Here is a 7,984-nt window from a genome sequence, read left to right on the forward strand (position 1 = left end):
CTTTGTTACGGCGTTTTGGTGTTAGACCGACGAAGTTATGTCGCTTGTTAGTTTTGTGTCTTCAGACTGAGAGAGAGGCTGCTTTGCCTGGGAGGAAATTAGAGTGCTAAAGAAAAGGGGCCGGGCAGAGTCGAAGGGAGCCAAAACGGGATCGGAGGTTGCGGAGCAGGGTCGGGGACAACCGAGAGGCACCGTCAAGATGGACGCACTGCTAGCGACTCGGCAGTACTTGTCCAAGATGATCAAGGACAGTTACAGCATGAATGTGCTGTTGATGTACTGGGAGACGATCTTGTGGACGCGGTGACTGGATTTCACCTTGAGGAGCTTTCTATGTCTCCTCCGGACGGTGTCGTGTCTGGTCCATCTGTGTCCGCGCGGGCAGCGGCAGCCGTGGTGTGGCCCCGGCGGCAGCGGTCGTGGCCCTGGGTGCTGGAGGACTTGTAGCAGCTGCGGTCCCAGGCGCCGGCTCCGGGCGGAGCGGTCCCGGCCCCGGCGCGGCGGGCAGCGGCAGCAGCGGCTCCGTGCGTGATTGCGGTGCTGTGCCCGGCCCCAGCCGGCGCCCAGTCGGGGGCCGCCGGGATAGCCGCGGCGACCCCGGCTCAGAGCGGTTCGCCCACGCATGCGCCGGCGGCGGCCCCGGTAACGGCGGCCGCGGGCCCCGGCGCAGCGGACAGTGGTGGGGTCTGTTTTCCCCCGCGCTGCCTACAGCCATGGTCCCGAGCGGTGTTGCGGGGGAGTAGCGGGCTGGTAGCGGCGGCCGCGGTGTCAGGCAATGCAGTGGGGAGGCTGTCTGCGTTGTCCCCTGTTTTACACCCCTCCCCAACCCCCCCCCTCCCCGGAACGTGTCCACCTGCAGCTGTTCCTTCCCTCCTGTATATCGTTCTTTCTCACCGGATCATGTAGCTAGCTTGCGACATAAGGACAGCAAGGGCAATTTGACTTCTCTTCCTGATTTTTTTCTCCGAATGAACCCAAGCCCTATTCCCCTTCTTCCCCCTCCCTCCCTCCCTCTCCCCCGTCCTCCGACAAATGCTAGTGAAAGCTCCCTTAACGAAGCTACACTTTTGCTTCCAGGGGGACCGAGTGCTCAAGAGAAACAGGAGACGCAGGGGGGACAGAGGGCGAGAAGAGGTGAAGAAGGGAAGACAAAAGGGGGTAGTCCTGCCTCTTGCAGAAGTGGTTCTGTTGCCGTTAGGACAAATAGAGTGTCCTTGCTCTATGAAAAAGGTTGAAAATTTCCAAGGTAATATCCTGTCCGTTCCCATCGTATTTGTCTTTTGCATGGAGAGTTGTACAAGATTTACAAGTTAATATTAGCAAATATACCTTAAATTCCCTTTAAGTTATGAGACTGATGAGAACTACACAGCCAATAACAATTTTAGGATGTGTGTGTGAATGCTGGATGACTGAGGTGGCCACCTAAATGCATGAGTGGAAAAAGATTGTGTGAAAGAGAAAAGCTACATGAATGTGTAACTGTGTAAACTTACAAATACTTTCTGCCGGTGTCAAGATTTTACAGAGATGTGTAACATGATTCTGTTGAACCATAGTTAGTCCTTATTCTGGATGGTATATGAACTCTTCAAATTCCCACCATGAGTAATTCCACTCTTATGAAAACTGGTGAGGTTTTAGTTATTTCAAGACTAACCCTGTCTGGTTAGCCATATGATCAGGACTGAAGTTAAATAAGAGATTCTTAAAAAAATTTGACGTTCTATTTCAGCCTTGTTTCAGAGGTTTATAGAGGTTAAATCTCAGGTGGAGCCTTTCCACTGGTGCTGTTCCTTTTTTCATGTGTCATGCTGCCCATTAACTGTAACTGTGTGGACTGTGTAGGAGGCAGAGTCGTTTGAGCTTTTCTGTGTTTTCCAGGGTTTAAATTAAGGGTTGTCGATATTGCTGCCCTGCTTGATCAACCTGTTGCGGGGGGGGGGCCCTGCAGACTGTCAGGGCCATTCTGCGTCCTTTCTCAGAAGCATCAACAGCGTTACAGATAGTGTGTCTCTAGGCCTCCTGATTGGAGACCAGAGTACACCAGTTATGTTAATCAGTGTGGCCAGGGCTGCGATGTCGTTTCAGGGAGTCCTTGTGTCTTCTCTTCAGGGCTCCTCTCATGCGGCAGCTGGTGGCAATATTCATCGTAAAACAGCTAGTCCTTCATCCTTGGGACGTGCCCTACCTATGGCAACTGTGTTTTCAGAAAAATGTCCTCAATGCTTGTGACTGCTGCTTGTTCTATACCAGACATATTGATCACATAATCTGACTGGTGGATGTTTAGCATTGTACGAAGGCAGCGTGGGTTAAGTGCCTTGTTAATCAGCCATTCTAGTAGCACAATTGCAGGATTTTGGGATTTTTTGTTCATGTTGCAGTCATTGATGCTAACTATACAAGACAGATTTGTGCTATGGTCTCCACACCTTATCCTTCAGTGACAATTCCTAAAGGGACACGAATAACTCAACTTGTATGTTTTCTGAGTTGTGTTCCCCAAGCAGAGCCTCACGAGCGTTGGGATGGAGGATTTGGTTCTACTGATGCACCATAAATCTTTTGGTCAGTGCCGATCTCTGCACCATGTCCACGGTTGACCTGTACTCTCTACGATACTTGAAGCTTGCTGTCAGTTGTCTGCATTTGGGACCTGACGGACATCCTGGTCGACCTCCTGGCCTGTGGTCATGCCAGGGGTTTGGGTTGTGAGACTGGGAGGTACTGCTCAGAATTTTCTTTTACAACGTACAGATCCTGTGTGACTTCAACAGTGGCTCATACCTACAGAACAGCTGTTGGCTCTGCAACAACTTGTTAAAGATCAACTTGATGCTGATCACATTGAACCATCTCAGAATCCTTTAATCACCCTGTCTTTGTGATAAAGAAAAAATCTGTGAAATGAAGACTGTTGCATGATCTCAGACAGGTTGGTGCGGTCATGGTTACCATGTCAGCATTGGTTTATTGACCCCTTCTATGCTTCCTGCTGAATAACCCATTGTTATTATTAATTTGACAGGTTGTTTTTTCATGATTCAGTTAGACCCCAGTTATAGAGAAGAAAAAATCGCATTTTCAGTTCCATCTATTAAACATGCAGAACCTTACAAGTGTTATACATAGAAAACCCTCTCCCAGGAAATGAAAATATTCCTATAATTTGTCAATGGTTTATGATTCCAACATTATCTCCTGTAATTTTCTGAGTGTCTTTTGTTGTCATTATATAGGTAATATTTCTGCTGACTGTGGCCACTGAGGATCAGTTGGGTGTGTTGGAAGCTGAAACCAGAAAGAGTCTACAATCCTTCGGCCTAGTAGTTGCTCCTGAGAAGGTGCAGCGAGAGGAACCCTGGAAGTATTTAGGGTTCAAAATCACACGAAAAGCAGTTATTCCTCAGCCAGTTCAATTGGATATTAATGTCAAAACTCTTACTGATGTAAAAAAGCTATTAGGATTAGGTCCTATTTGGAATTGGCAAACACCCAGCTGGCACCTCTATTTGACCTACTCAAACATTCTGACAATCCTCAGGAACCAAGGGAACTGACTAAAAGAGCAGTTCAAACCATCCAGCAAGTAGAGCAGGCTTTATATTCTAAATTTGTTTCACAAATTGTCATTGTCAAATTGTCTAATTTTTTTATTTTTGCAGATCACAGTGTTCCTTTTGGGGCATTGGTACAGTGGTTTGACCATTGGTCTGATCTACTGCACATCACAGAGTGACTATTTTTTGCCTTTTCGGGCTCAAAAAAACCCCAAACTACTCCTGGATTGTTTGAACTCATAGCTCAAATCATCATTGAGGCTAGAAAAAGGTGTGGAGAGTGTTCTGACAGAAATCCAGAGCGCATTGTTTTACCTGTACAATCTCGTTACTTTGAGTGGTGCCTTGGAAACAAATGTGAATTGCAAGCTGCTTTAGCTGGGTTCCACGGCCAAATTTCTTATCATTTACCTTCACATCCCCTTCTTAAGTTTTTTCTTAGGGAAATTCCAATTGGACAAAAACACTACGCAGCGCAGAGCCCCTTGATGACCTTACAGTCCTTGCGGACAGCTCAAGGAAGACAAGTGAAACTGCGGTAGCATGGAAAGCAGAATGTGGATGGCAACATCAAATTGTTCATCAAGAGGGTTCTCCTCAAATTGTGGAACGTCGAACTGTAACTCTTGCTTTTCAGTTATTTCCTAATCGGTCTTTAAATGTTATTACTGATTCTGCATATGTTGTTAATTTATTACAGCAACTCTATCAGGCGGTGTTGTATTGTCCATCTCCATGTCTTATTTTTCAAGTTTTGTTCGAGCTCTAGAGAACTCTTTTGCAGAGACCTGTTCCTTATTTTGTGCTACATGTTTGTAGTCATACCTCTTTGCCAGGTTTCTTCACAGAGGGTAATGCCCGAGCAGATGCTTTTGTTTTTGCTGTCACTTTGAGACTTGTTCCTAACATTCACCAGCAAACTGTCTTGTCTCATTAGTTTTTTTATTATCAAGGTGCAGAAACTTTCAGATGTCGATTTGACTTGACTCATTCTATTGCTCGCTTAATTGTTGCCTCCTGTCCAGACTGTCATGATGCCTATACAATTGTCCAGATTGTCATGATGCCTATACTGCTGTCTATTTTGGTACTAACCCTCGAGGTCTTAAGACCTTACAGATGTGGCAATTGGATGACACTCATGTCAATGAATTTGGTAATTTAAAGCATGTCCATGTGTCCACTGACATGTTTTCCCATGTGGTGGTTGCTAGTGCACATACTAGACAAAAAAGCCATGATGTCATTAAACACTTCCATTGTGCTTTTGCTACATCTGGAGCACCCGCTCAAGTGCGGATGTCTTATAAGCTGTCTTATGTCTGTAAATCTGTCCAAATTTTCTTTGCTTTGTGGAGGATCACTCATGTTATGGCTATTTCACCTTCTTCTACAGGACACGTTATTGTGGAGAGAGTGTATGGTGCCCTGAAGCACTTGCTTAAAGAATAGAAAGGGGGAATGAAGGGATAACTCCCTCAGTCTCTAGGCTAGACAAAGCTCTGTATGTCTCAAACATTTTGACCTTCTCTGACGATTGTCTTTACCTTCTTTTAGAGTTTCAGGAAAAATATGCTGTGCTTGGCAAAAAACCTCCTCCCAACTGATAATCTTGTGATCCCTGTAAGAACTGAGGACAGAGCACAGCATGCAGATGCAGAACTTGTCTCTGGTCAATGGTCTGATCCACATGACTTGATAACTTGGGGAAAGGGATATGTTTGTCTCTACAGATAATAGTCCTCGCTGAATACCTGCGCGGTATGTACGTCCTGCTGTTGGTCCTGGAAGTCGTCAGTGCAGTTCCTGACCTGTCAAAGTTCACTCCATGGCATAGTCGAAACTTCTGGGTGACTCTAATGAAGGAACTAAATCACGCGACCTTTTGTGCATCACTGGCGTATCCAGAGCAACCATTTTACACCTGTCTTGTTGGTGTTCCTCTGAATGACATGGAAGCATCTCTCCTGGTGCAGGATGTCATCCAACAGCGTGACTTATTAAAACGAGACTGTCATACTGTGCGCAGGTGTCTTGATCATGTTGATAGCTGGGATGATGTGTTGTCTGTTAACACTTCACTTCAAAAGTTAGGTATTTTAGAGTCACTGTTTGTAAAAGACTGTGTGTATTTTAATCATTGTGTAGGTTATGACATAGAACGAGCACGTGGTGAGTCTGTGGTATGGGATGTGTTCCCTGAATCATCTTTCTATAAAAATAGTTGCTTCTGGTGTCGGTAAGAATCCGACTTGGAGTACTCCAGCAGTGAGTGCACATTGTTGACTCCCTACGGGAGTGTTTCTTCTGTGTGAAGATAGAATCTAGCCAGGAATCCCTACACAGCCAATAGGGGGGCCTTGTACATCTAAAAAGTTGGTGGTTGTAGTTGTGTTGCTGATGCTGCCTTGTCTAGTGTCGTTCCTGCAAAGGGCACTCCAGGATACGATACGGGCAGTCTCTGTTGCTCAACTACAGAACAGGGAGGAATTGTGGGGTGAAGTCACAGCCCCACAACTGAAGTTTGAGGGGTTTGGAATGTTTTAAAGTGTTGGACCGTTTTCCATGGGAACAGTGGAGCTAATTAGATAGTTCCCATGGACACAGCCTTGAGTTGCATGGCTGAGTGCAGGTGCAGCATTCCTCGGTGTTTTTGTGGGAATATGTTTGTGTTGTGTGTGTGGGAAAGTAAAAGAGGGAGAACTGAATAAAAAGCTACCTGCTGCGCTAAACAGGCAGACATCTCTCTGGCTCTTCATCCTAGTGTGTGTGTCGCGTGTCTTTCTTCCCCCCCTCAGACTAAGGCCTTCGACAGATACCCCTTGACAGACGAAGACTCCTCCCAGAATACAGTTGTCAGCAGAGAAAGCTCTTGCTTCCCATGGAGTGCCCAGCCTGGTCCACCAACTGTACCACAAAGCCAAAGCTTGAAGGTTTTCTTTCCTGACCATAAGGACTGTTTTTTGCTTTTTTTAGACCTACCTCCAAACTGCCAGCCCGACTCCCAAAATTGCATAAAAAGAAAGATTCCTCCCACACCAAAGGTGCCAACACAGAAAGCTCTTGCTGCAGTGGAGTCTCCAGGCTGAGAAACACACTGCGGTACAAAACAAAAGCTTCCAGGCTTTCTTTCCGGGGGATAAGTCTGTTGTTTCCTGTTTTCTGCCCTGCCTCACAACTGCCATCCCGACTCCCAAAATTGCATACAAACAAAGATTCCTCCCAGAACAAAGGTGCCAGCACAGAAAGTTCTTGCTGCAATGGAGTCTCCAGGCTGACAAACCAACTGCACCACAAAACCAAAGCTTCCAGGCTTTCTTTCCTGGCGATAAGGGCTGTTTTTTCTGGTTTTCTGTTTCCTGCCTCCCAACTGCCAGCCCGACTCCCAAAATTGCATACAAACAAAGATTCCTCCCAGAACAAAGGTGCCAGCACAGAAAACTCTTCCTGCCAATGCAGTCTCCAGGCTGACAAAAAAACTGCACCACCAAACCAAAGCTTCCAGACTGATTTTCCTGGGGATAAGGACTGTTGTTTTCTGTTTTCAACCCTGCCTCCCAACTGCCAGCCCGACTCCCAAAATTGTGTATGGACGAAGACTCCTGCCACACCAAAGGTGCCAGCACAGAAAACTCTTTCTGCTCATAAAGTGCCCAGGCTGAGAAACACACTGCAACACAAAACCAAACCTTCCAGGCTTTCTTTCTTGGGGATAAGGGTTTTTGTTTCCTGTTTTCAACCCTGCCTCACATCTGCCAGCCCGACTATCAAAATTGCATTTCAACAAAGATTCCTCCCAGACTAAAGTACCAGCAAAGAAAGCTCTTGCTGCTCATGGAGTGCCCAAACTGGCCCACCAGTTGCACCACAAAGCCAACGCTTCCAGGTTTTCTTTCCTGTCAATAACAGCTGTTCTTTGATTTTTTTCAGACCTGTTTTCCAACTGCCAACCAGACTCCCAAAATTGCAAATGGATGACGATTCTTCCCAGAACAAAGGTAGAAGAACAGAAAGCTCTTGCTGTCCATAGAGTACCCAGGCTGACCCACCAAGTACACCAGAAAGCGAAAGTTTCCAGGCTTTCTTTCGTGGGGAAATGGCTATTGTTTTCTGTTTTCTGCCCTACCTCACATCTGCCAACCCGACTCCCAAAATTGTATATAAACAAAGATTTCTCCAACAGCAAAGGTGCCATCACACAAAACTCTTGCTCTCAATGGAGTGCCTAGCCTGGTCCACCAACTGCACCACAAAACCAAAGCTTGAAGGCTATCTTTCCTGGCAACTAGGCCTGTTGTTTTCTGTTTTGAACCGTACTTCCCAACTGCCAGTCCGACTCCCAAAATTGCATACGGACGAAGATTCCTCCCAGAACAAAGGTTCCAGTACGTAAATCTCTTCCTTCCAATTCAGTCTCCAGA

General features: G+C 46.4%; 1 long non-coding RNA gene across 1 annotated transcript in view; it reads left to right on the plus strand.

Annotated features, from left to right (window-relative positions):
• Positions 1–2,267: 2,267 nt before the first annotated feature.
• Positions 2,268–7,984, plus strand: part of LOC113960607 — a 10,523-nt gene continuing 4,806 nt past the window's right edge. The window contains exon 1 of the long non-coding RNA XR_003532063.1: positions 2,268–2,343. This is a non-coding gene — a long non-coding RNA (uncharacterized LOC113960607). The remainder of the gene's footprint in view (positions 2,344–7,984) is intronic.

Source organism: Corapipo altera, unplaced genomic scaffold (genome assembly GCF_003945725.1).
Source record: "Corapipo altera isolate COAL_440 unplaced genomic scaffold, ASM394572v1 60300, whole genome shotgun sequence".
NCBI lineage: Eukaryota > Metazoa > Chordata > Aves > Passeriformes > Pipridae > Corapipo > Corapipo altera.